Here is a 12,015-nt window from a genome sequence, read left to right as displayed (position 1 = left end):
TCAAAGGCCTCCAATCTGAGTAAAGCTTCTCCAAAACCACCATGTCTTCTTCCACCAGCCAATTTTATTTCCAATTGGCTAGCTCATTACCATGTCATCTAACCTTCCAGACTAGCCACATGGGAGCCGATCACAAAAAAAAGCCTTGCTAAAGTTCACGTAGGTGGCAGCTGGCACACTGCACTCATCATCATCTAAGTCGCTACTTCAATCAATTCAATCAAATCTGTGAGAAAAATATTTCTTTCTTTCTTCACTTCTCTTTGAGCAGTTGGAAACCAGGCAGGAGAGTGGATTGCTCCTCAGGTGGGATGTGGGAAGTCACTGACAGAAATAAGCAGGAAGACAATTCAGAACTGTTGTGCTCACACGGTTTCAAGCATTCAGGCTTGAAGGTGCCAAAAAATGACTAGAAATGAAAATGGAAAGATTTCACTACTCAACAAGTTAGGAATTATAATCTTGAATGTTAAATGAAAATGAAGATTTGGCAGATCTCGTCAAAAGCATTGTATGAAGGCAGTACATTAGCTGCACTAGGTGTCTGCACTGATTTTGTTCATTTACAGTCAAAGAAACACAGCAGATTAATTCCTGCATGATAACTATTTGGAATTAATACAGTTTTATAGTAATGTAGAGGTATTATAGTGATCTAATTTGTTGTGTATTTCATTTAAATACATAAATTGTTGCTCAGTAAAATGGGAATTTGTCCTTTTTATACCTTTTCACTATTTAACTATTTCCATGAAACTTTGGCTAATTGTGGCAGCCATTTAATTGGGCCAAAGCATACTGATCCCAGTTTAACTGGAATCAAATGTATTTACTCATTTTTTATATTGTTGCGGCCCGCACACGCAGGACTCGAACTGCCATCGGGAGCCGCGGGCAGACATGCGGTAGCGCGTTTGGAACTACCCACTCAGGGCAGACCTTCTGGGGACAGTTTGACGTCACAACCGCCCTGCGGGTCGCAGAGGCCCATGGGAGGGGAGATTTAAGTGCACGATTTTGAATCAGTAAAGGCATTCTGAGTTCAGCTCTCTCTGCCTCCGTGTGTTTCTTCAATAGCATGTTTGCGCGTGACTACATTGGTGACCCCGACGTTACAGACGGCATCGGGAGCTGGCAACTCAGCGACCAGCCATGAGTTCGAGCAACTCACACAGCGCAGCCTCTCTGCAGCTCCCGACTTTCTGGGCCACTCAGCCCCACGTTTGGTTCGAGCAGGCTGAGACCCAGTTCAATATCAGCGACATTACAGCTGATGCCACGCAGTACTACTACGTGGTCAGCACACTCGACCAGGAGACGGCAGGCCGGATCATCGACTTCCTACACCAGCCACCAATGGAGAACAGGTACACTAAGCTTAAGGCGCTCCTGATCCGTACCTTCGGACTCTCCCTCTGCGAACGGGCCGCGCGGCTCCTACACATGGACGGCCTGGGCAACCACACGCCATCCGAGCTCATGGATGATATGCTGGTGCTCATGGACGGCATAAGTCATGCCTTTTATGTGAACAGTTGTTCCTCGAGCAAATGCCAGAGGACATTTGCCTCCTCCTCACGAGTGAGGATTTCAGCGACCCACACAGGGTCGCAGCTAAAGCAGACGTCCTTTGGCACAGCAAGCAATGTGGAGCAGCCTACACTGGCCTAGCCAAGATCATGCGCCCCAAAGCCCAGGCCCCGCAACCGAAGCCGTCGAGACCCACGGGGGAGAAAGACGAAAGCTCAGAACGATAGTGTTTCTATCACCAAAGATGGGGCTCAGGCGCGCGCCGCTGACGTCCATGTGCTTTTCCGGGAAATGCCAGGGCCAGCCGTAGTTAATGGCTATGACGGCTGGCCACCGAGACAGCCTCCTGTACCTTTGGGACCGACACTCCGGGCGGCGCTTCCTGGTAAACATCGGGCCCGAAGTCAGCGTACTCCCCCCGCCCGAACATGGACACTTGTAACGCGGTCCCAGGCCCCAAACTCACCGCTGCAAATGGCACCAGTATTCGGACGTACTATCTCACTGCATTTCAGGTCCAGCCTTTTCACTTCGACTTTCATATTGGCAGTGGTGTCACAGCCACTACTAGGGGCAGATTTCCTACGAGCCAACTGCCTCCTGGTCAACCTAAACGGCCAGCATTTGGTCCACGCCCAGACATTCCAGACTTTCCAGCTCAGAGAGCCAAGCCATCAGCCCTCCACCTGGATTCTGTGACCCTCTCGGGTAACGAATTCGCCAGGGTGTTGGCAGAATTCCCCTCCATAGTCACCCTGCAGTTCTCCATGGCCGACCCCAAGCACGGCGTGCAGCACGACATCCCCACGCAAGGACCGCCGCTGCACGCCCGAGCTCGCAGGCTCCCACCAGACAAGCTCCACCTCGCCAAACAGGAGTTCTGTAAGATGGAAGAGGTGGGAATCATACGCCGCTTAGACAGCCCGTGGGCATCCCCACTGCACATGGTGCCCAAGTCCGCAGGAGGATGGAGGCCCTGCGGAGACTACAGAAGGCTCAATGACGCCACAACCGCCAACAGACACCTGGTACCCCACATCCAGGACTTCACGGCAAACCTGCACGACCATCTTCTTGAAAATTGACCTGGTCAGGGGATACCATCAGATCCCAGTGCACCCCAACGACGTGCCCAAGACAGCCTTTACCACCCTGTTCGGCTTGTTCGAATTCCTGAGGATGCCTTTTGGTCTCAAGAATGCAGCCCAAACTTTCAAGACTCATGGACTCGGCGGCACACGGCCTGGATTTCGTTTTCATTTTCTTGGACGATATCCTGGTGGCCAGCAGTTTGCACCAAGAGCACGTGGCACATTTGTGCCAGCTCTGCCAATGCCTGAGCGACCACGGACTGGCAATCAATCTGGCGAAGTGCCAGTACCGGCTGACAGAGATCGACTTCTTGGGCCACAGAGTCAACCGACATGGCACAGTTCCCTTACTGGACAAGGTCCAGGCCATCCGCCAGTTCCCCAAAGCCCCACACAGTCAAGGGCCTGCAGGAGTTCATAGGGATGGCCAACTTTTATCATCGGTTCGTGCCAGCGGCGGCACGCATCATGGGATCCTGGTACCGGACCCGACCGCCAGGCATGGTCAGCCTTCACCCCTAAAGACCTCCGAGACTGTGAGTATGTTTTTATTCGCAGGGGCATGCACAGGTCACCTCTACAGCGGCCGTACGAGGGACCCTTCAAGGTGATCCGGCACAATGGAACCACGTGTGTCGTGGAGGTGGGTGGCTGGGAAGAGACTTCTACAGTGGACTGCCTCAAACCGGCACACTTGGGACACTGAGCAACCGGGGGGGTACCCGCACTGCACCGGCAAGGCCGGCCACCCAGGCAAGGCACACAGACTGGGGGCTCCACTCCCCCGATGGACATTTCTTTGGGGGGGGGGTTGTGGTGTGGCGGCCCACACACGCGAGACTCGAACCGCCATCGGGAGCTGAGGGCAGTCACACGATAGCGCGTTTGGAACTACCCGCTCGGGGCGGACCTTCCGGGGACAGTCCACCCCGCGGGTCGCAGGGGCCCACGGGAGGGGAGATTTAAGCGCACGGTTTTGAATCAGTAAAGGCATTCTGAGTTCAGCGCTCTCTGCCTCCGTGTGTATCTTCAGTAACGTGTTTGCGTGCGACTACAGTATATATATTCTTATTGTAACTTATATGTATTGCACTATACTGCTGTGACAAAATGACAAATTTGATAACACATGTCAGTGATTCTGATCCTTGGTGGGATCACTCAGCAGGTTGCAATGCCACTGTAGGAAGACAAACGACTTTCATATTACACTTTTGTATATTCTTCAGCATCTCTGCCCTAAACTGTTCATTTCCCTCCATCGATGCTGCTGATCCTCTGAGCTCTTCCAGCATTTGTGTGTTGCTCAAGACCATAAGACCACAAGATATAGGTGCAAAATTAGGCCATTTCGCACATCAAGTCTGCTCTGCCATTTCATCATGGCTGATCCATTTTCCTCTCAGCCCCAATCTCCTGCCTTCTTCCTATATCCCTTCCTGCCCAGACTAATCAAAAATCTATAAACAACACCTTCCTTAAATATACCCCGTAACTCAACCAATTCAATAGGTTTCAAGAGGTATATTTAATGCCAGAAAAATATATACACTATCCACCCTGAAATTCCTTTTCTTTACAAACATTCATGAAAACAGGGAGTTTCCTGAAGAATGAATGATAGATTCCACAGATTCATCACTCTCTAGCTAAAGAAATTCCTTCTAATCTACTAAATGGACATCCCTCTATTCGAGGCTGTTCCCTCGTTTCTAGACTTGTCTACCATACGAAACAATCTCTTCATTTTATCAAGACCTTTCAATATTCAATAGGTTTCAATGAGATCCCCCCTCATTCTTTTGAATTCCCATGAGTAGAAGCATAGAGTCATCAAATGCTCCACATAGGAGGTGCCAGAGGATTGGAAGATTGAGGTTGTTCATACCATACCATACCATACACACACTACTAAAATTCTCATGCTCTGTCTGTTTGTGACCTCCAATTAGCGCAAACGGTGCATTACAGCGCCCACCTGGACAAGCCAGCGAGCACTGTGAGGGTCACGTTTTTTGACTTCTCCAGTGCGTTCAACACCATCCGCCCTGCTCTGTTGGGGGAGAAGCTGACAGCGATGCAGGTGGATGCTCCCCTGGCCTCATGGATTCTTGATTACCTGACTGGCACACCACAGTATGTGTGCTTGCAACACTGTGTGTCCGACAGAGTGATCAGTAGCACTGGGGCTCCACAGGGGACTGTCTTGTCTCCCTTTCTCTTCACCATTTACACATCAGACTTCAACTACTGCACAGAGTCTTGTCATCTTCAGAAGTTTTCAGATGACTGTGCCATAGTTGGATGCATCAGCAAGGGAGATGAGGTTGAGTACAGGGCTACAGTAGGAAACTTTGTCACATGGTGTGAGCAGAATTATCTGCAGCTTAATGTGAAAAAGACTAAGGAGCTGGTGGTAGACCTGAAGAGAGCTAAGGTACCGGTGACCCCAGTGTGGACCTGGTGGAGGATTACAAATAATTACAAATACCTGGGGATACGAATTGACAATAAACTGGACTGGTCAAAGAACACTGAGGCTGTCTACAAGAAGGGTCAGAGCCATCTCTACTTCCTGAGGAGACTGAGGTCCTTTAACATCTGCCGGACGATGCTGAGGATGTTCTACGAGTCTGTGGTGGCCAGTGCTATCATATTTGCTGTTGTGTGCTGGGGCAGCAGGCTGAGGGTAGCAGACACCAACAGAATCAACAAACTTATTCGTAAGGCCAGTGATGTTGTGGGGATGGAACTGGACTCTCTCACGGTGGTGTCTGAAAAGAGGATGCTGTCTAAGTTGCATGCCATCTTGGTCAATGTCTCCCATCCACTACAGAATGTACTGGGTGGGCACAGGAGTACATTCAGCCAGAGACTCATTCCTCCAAGATGCAGCACAGAGCGTCATAGGATGTCATTCCTACCTGTGGCCATCAAACTTTACAACTCCTCCCTTGGAGGGTCAGACACCCTGTGCCGATAGGCTGGTCCTGGACTTATTTCATAATTTCCTGGCATAAATTACATATTACTATTTAACTATTTATGGTTCTATGACTATTATTTATGGTGCAACTGTAACGAAAACCAATCTTCCCTGGGATCAATAAAGTATGACTATGACTTTTTTTGGCTAAATCGAATTAAAATGTGCCAGTTACAGAACGCAGGCAAAGTTCAGGGTTATTCCTATAAAATTGCTCATTCGCAAAAATCAACAGGCTCCCTTTCACCCGAGAGCCGATCCGCTATCATGGAAATCGGGACGCAACAGCCCGACGCATGCGCACGGCCAGCCTCAGCAGTGACACCTACCGGAGCAAAAGGGCAAGGCAGCTCTATTTCGAGGGGTCACATTCTGCTAATCACCATCAGCATGTGCAGGATTGGGACAGATCTCACAGCCACCCATCAATAAGAGATAATTAAATCTTATTGTAATGACGTACTTCGAGACATCCATAAAACCCTTTGTTGCAGACTATATCACATCCATTCAGGAGAGCGCCAACCACATCAAAAAATGTTGATCACAATACCATTAGTTTCAATATAATTATGGAGAAGGATAGGTCTGGACCCAGGGTTGAGATTTTTGATTGGAGAAAGGCTAACTTTGAGGAGATGCGAAAGGACTTAGAATGAGTAGATTGGGACAATTTGTTTTATGGGAAGGATGTATCAGAGAAATGGAGGTCATTTAAAGGTGAAATTTTGAGGGTTCAGAATCTTTATGTTCCTGTTAGGTTGAAAGGAAAGGTTAAAAGTTTGAGAGAGCCATAGTTTTCAAGAGATATTGGAAACTTGGTTCGGAAAAAGAGAGGGATCTTCAATAAATATAGGCAGCTTGGAGTTAATGAGGTACTCGAGGAATATAAAGAATGTAAAAAGAGTCTTAAGAAATAAATTAGAAAAGCTAAAAGAAAATACGAGGCTGCTTTGGCAAGTAAGGTGAAAATAAATCCAAAGGGTTTCTACAGTTATGGTAGTGGCAAAAGGATAGTGAGGGATAAAATTGGTCCCTTGGAGAATCAGAGTGGACGGCTATGTGCGGAGCTAAAAGAGATGGGGGAGATTTTGAGCAATTTCTTTTCGGTATTCACTAAGGAGAAGGATATTGAATTGTGTAAGGTAAAGGAAACAAGAAGGGTAGTTATGGAGAGTATGACAATTAAAGAAAAGGAAGTACTGGTGCTTTTAAGGAATATAAAACTGGATAAATCTCCAGGTCCAGACAAGATATTCCCTAGGACCTTGAGGGAAGTTAGTGTAGAAATAGCAGGGGTTCTGACAGAAATATTCCAAATGTCATTAGAAACGGGGATGGTGCGGGAGGATTGGCGTATTGCTCATGTGGTTCCATTGTTTTTAAAGGGTTCTAAAGGTAAACCTGGCAATTATCGGCCTGTGAGTTTTATGTCAGTGGTGGGTAAATTGATGAAGGGTATTCTTAGAGATGGTATATAGAATTATCTGGATAGACAGGGTCTGATTAGGAACAGTTAACATGGATTTGTGCGTGGAAGGTCATGTTTGACAAATCTTATTGAATTTTTTGATGAGGTTACTAAGAAAGTTGATGAGGGTAAAGCGTGGATGTTGTCTATATGGACTTCAGTAAGGCCTTTGACAAGGTTCCACACGGAAGGTTAGTTAGGAAGGTTCAATCGTTAGGCATTAATATCGAAGTAGTAAAATAGATTCAGCAGTGGCTAGATGGGAGATGCCAGAGTAGTGGTGGATAACTGTGTGTCAGATTGGAGGACGGTGTGTAGCGGTGTGCCTCAGGGATCTGTACTGGGTCCAAAGTTGTTTGTCATATATATTAATGATCTGGATGATGGGGTGGTAAATTGGATTAGTAAATATGCAGATGATACCAAGATAGGTGGTGTTGTGGATGATGAGATAGGTTTTCAAAGCTTGCAGAGAGATTTAGGACAAATAGAAGCGTGGGCTGAAAGATGACAGATGGAGTTTAATGCTGAAAAATGTGAGGTGCTACATTTTGGTAGGACTAATCAAAATAGGACATACATGGTAAATGGTAGGGCATTGAAGAATGCTGTAGAATAGAGGGATCTTGGTACAATGGTGCATAGTTCCCTGAAGGTGGAATCTCATGTGGATAGGGTGGTGAAGAAAGCTTTTGGTATGCTGGCCTTTCTTAATCAGAGCATTGAGTACAGGATTTGGGATGTAATGTTGAAATTGTATAAGGCATTGGTAAGGCCAAATTTGGAATATTGTGTACAGTTCTGGTCGCCGAATTATAGGAAAGATGTCAATAAAATTGGGAGAGTAGAGAGGAGGTTTACTAAAATGTTGCCTGGGTTTCATCTCCTAAGTTACAGAGAAAGGCTGAGCAAGTTAGGTCTTTATTCTTTGGAACGTAGAAGGTTGAGGGGGTCTTGATAGAGGTATTTAAAATTATGAGGGGGATTGATAGAGTTGATGTGGATAGGCTTTTTCCATTGAGAATGGGGGAGATTCAAACAAGAGGTCATGAACTGAGAGTTAAAGGGCAAAAGCTTAGGGGTAACATGAGGGGGAACTTCTTTACTCAGAGAGTGGTAGCTGTGTCGAATGAGCTTCCAGCAGAAGTGGTTGAGGCAGGTACGATGTTGTCGTTTAAAGTTAATTTGGATAGCTATATGGACAGGAAAGGAATGGAGTGTTATGGGCTGAGTGCAGGTCAGTGGGACTAGGTGAGAGTAAGAGTTCGGCATGGACTAGAAGGGCCGAGATGGCCTGTTTCCGGGCTGCAATTGTTATATGGTTATCATCAAGAATAATCAGCATCCTTTGGTGTTACCGCTTCGTATCTTCTATCCAGCATTAGGGTAAAAAAAAATGGTCAGCCTAATTATGCTGTGTGGAAACATTATGGTCAAGAGATGATGCCAAACATCGTCAGGAAGCAGCAAGGAGAGGGTGAGAACAAGAATCGGATGAGGCCAGGGCCGCACGACTCCAGGATCAAACAGTGAGGACAAAAAAAGATAAGAAGAAAAGACAGAGGAGGAGAGGCATGCACATCTCCAGGATCAGAGACAAACAACAGAAGAGATGAAGAGATGGGGGATGAAAGGACTGCACGTCTCTAGAATGACAAGAGGCACAAGGGTGGCAGATAAACCAGAAATGATGCCATTAAAAGTGTCCTTCGTTAAACGAGGAGGAGCTATATTTGCTTTGCTAAGCATCGTTCTTCTTAATAAACTGAGGTTTTCTACTTCAGTTTCCAAAGCAAAGCGATATCAATAGCATTCAGAAAAATTTAATGTTCATTCTGGTCACATCAGACTGCACTACCCTTCTCTCAAAGGGTGCCCCAACGAGTCACCCCGTTGTCTAGTGTGTATATATATATATATTAGACACAGACCGATGAAGGATAGTCAGCATGGCTTCGTGTGGTAGGTCATGTTTAACCAATCTAATGTAGTTTTTCAAAGAACTTACCAGAAAAGTAGATGAAGGCAAGGCAGTTGATGGTGTCTACACAGACTTTGGTAAACCATTTGACATAGTCCCACGTTGGAGGCAGGTCAAGAAGGTTTAGTCACTCTGAATTCAAGATGGAGTAGCAAATTGGATTTGATATTGGCTCTGTGGGAGTAGTTGGTTGGCTCCCTGACTGGAGGCCTATGACTAGTTGTGTGTCACAGGGATCAGTGCTGGATCCTTTGTTGTTGCATCTATATCAATTACCCAGATGATAATGTGGTTAACCCGAACAGCAATTTTGCAGATGACACCAAGAGTGGGGGTCTAAAGGACAGCGAGGAAGGCAGAGGGATCTGTATCAGCTGGAAAATTGCAGATGAAATTTAATATAGACAAGAGCGAGGTTTTGCACTTTGGTAGGACCAAGCTGGGTAGGTCTTACACAGTGAATGGTAGGGCACCGATGAGTGTGGTAGACAAAGGGATCTGGGAATACAAGTTCATTATTGACTGCAAGTGGTGGCCCAGGTATATAGGGTCATAAAGGGTCTCGGCCCGAAACGTCGACTGTACCTCTTCCTAGAGATGCTACCTGTCCTGCTGCATTCACCAGCAACTTTGATGTGTTTTGCCTGAAATTCCAGCATCTGCAGATTTCCTCGTGTTTGTGAGGTTAGGATTGTGTTCCTTAGAACAAAGCTGATTAAAATGAGATTTCATACAGGTATAAAAATTAAGTAAGGTATGGATAGGGTAAATGCAAGCAGGCTTTTTCCACTGAGGTTGGGTGGGCATCTGCTTTCCTCACCAGTGACTCAATCTGCAAATTAAACTTAAGTGAATTGTGCACAAGGACTTCCAAGTCCATTTGTACCTCAGATTTTTGAACTTACTCTGTATTTACAAAATAATTTACACTTTTATTTCTTCTGTCAAAGTGCATGACACCATACATTTTCCTAATCTGTCCAAGTCCTTCTGTAGCCTCCCTACTTCTTCAAAACTACCTGCCCTCCAGCTATCTTCATATCGTCTGCAAACTTGGCTACAAAGCTATTAATTCCACAATCAAAATTATTGACATATAACGTAAAAAGTGGTCCCAACACAGGCCCCGATAGAACACCACTAGTCACCGGCAACCAACCAGAAAAGGCTCCCTTTATTTCCATTCTGCCTCCTACCAGTCACCCAATGCTCTATCCAATCTGGTATCTTTCTTGTAATACCATGGGCTATTAAATTGTTAAGCAGACTCACGTGTGGCACCTTGTCAAACGTCTTCAGAAAATCCAAGTAAACAACGTCCACTTTTCTCTCTCTCCTGTTTATTATTTCTTCAAAGAATTGCAACAGAATTGTCAGGCAAGATTTTCCCTTGAGAAAACTATGCTGACTAATGCCTATCTTATCACGTGCCTCCAAGTACCCCGAATCTACATCCTTAATAATCCTCCCAACCACTGAGGTCAGACGAACTGGCCCATTGTTTCCTTTCTTCTGCCTCTCTCCCTTCTTGGAATGGAATTTGCAATTTTTCAGTCCTCTGGAACCATTCCAGAACCTAATGATTCTTGCAAGATCATTATTAATGCCTCCACGATCTCTTCAGCTATCTCTTTCCGAACCCTAGGATATAGACCATCTAGTCCAGGCGACTCATCTACCTTCAGACTATTCATTTCATAAGTGGTTTATGCTGTGGCACACATTGGCTAGCATATTCACAGCAAAGAAACTAATGCCAGCAGCTCTGAGACCCTGTAATACATCATTGGAATTGATAACACTGATAAACCTTGCAAATGATTTCAATTCAGATGTGATGATAACAAATATCATTAAGATAGCACATTATTTATTCATTTTCTTCCCTGCTTCCTTGCTCATTTTGACACACAGCACTGAATCAAGCCCTTCTGGCTCAACACACCAGAACAGAAATGTGACCAAATAACCTTTCTAACCTGTAAACTGTTGCAAGATGCAAGGAAACCCATGTGGTCACATGAACATACAAACTCCTGACAGACATCAGGGGAATTGAACCCTGGTCGCTGGCACCCTAATAATGCTATGCAAACCATTCTAGTGATATTTTAATTTCACAAAAATGTAATGAAGCAATTTCTACAAGGAATATTGAAAGGAATTTCTACAAGGAATACCGGAGGCGATTAGGGAGCTTACGGTAAAGAAACCCTTAAGACAGTGATCACAATATGGTTAAGTTCAACTTGAAATTTGATAGGGAGAAAGTAAAGATCACAAGACATAGGAGCAGAATTAGGCCATTTGGCTCATTGAGTCTGCTCCACCCACGGCTATTCCATTTCTTCCCTCCTCAGCCTCACTCCCCAGCCTTCTCCCTGTAGCCTTTGATGCTGTGGCCAATCAAGAACCTATCAGGCTCTGCTGTGCCCTCTTATCCTAGACTCCCCCACCATGGGAAACATCCCTTCCACATCTACTCTGTCTGGGCTTTTCAACATTTGAAAAGGATTTCAATGAGATCCTTCTAAATTCCAACGAGTACAGACCCAGAGCTATCAAATGTTCCTCATCTGATAACCCTTTCATTCCCAGAATCATCCCTGTGAACCTCCTCTGAACCCTCTCCAATGCCAGCACATCTTTTCTTTGATGAGGATCCCAAAACTGTTCACAATACTTAAGGTGAGGCCTCACCAGTACCTGATAAAGCCTCAGCATCACACTCCTGCTCTTGTAATCTAGACCTCTTGTTTTCCTCACCACCAACTCAACCTGCAAGTTAACCTGGAGAGTCAGTGGATGAGGAAGGCAAATACAATGTTAGCATTCATTTCAAGTGGTCTAGAATACAAGGGCAGAAATGTGATGCTGAGGCTTTAAAGGCACTGGTGAGGCCTCACCCTGAGTATTGTGAACAGTTTTGGGCTCCTTATCTAAGAAATGTGCTGGC

The 12,015-nt window shown here is 45.8% G+C and overlaps 1 protein-coding gene across 4 annotated transcripts in view; it reads right to left on the bottom strand.

The window, feature by feature from the left end:
* The window catches only part of trim2a (tripartite motif containing 2a), a 258,355-nt gene that overhangs the window by 227,063 nt on the left and 19,277 nt on the right, over positions 1-12,015 (bottom strand). The gene's annotated exons all lie outside the window — the stretch shown is intronic.

The sequence above is a fragment of the Mobula hypostoma genome, chromosome 4 (assembly GCF_963921235.1).
Source record: "Mobula hypostoma chromosome 4, sMobHyp1.1, whole genome shotgun sequence".
Taxonomy (NCBI): Eukaryota; Metazoa; Chordata; class Chondrichthyes; order Myliobatiformes; family Myliobatidae; genus Mobula; species Mobula hypostoma.
The sequence above is the reverse complement of the archived record's forward strand: the minus strand, read 5'-3'. Positions and strand labels throughout refer to the sequence as shown.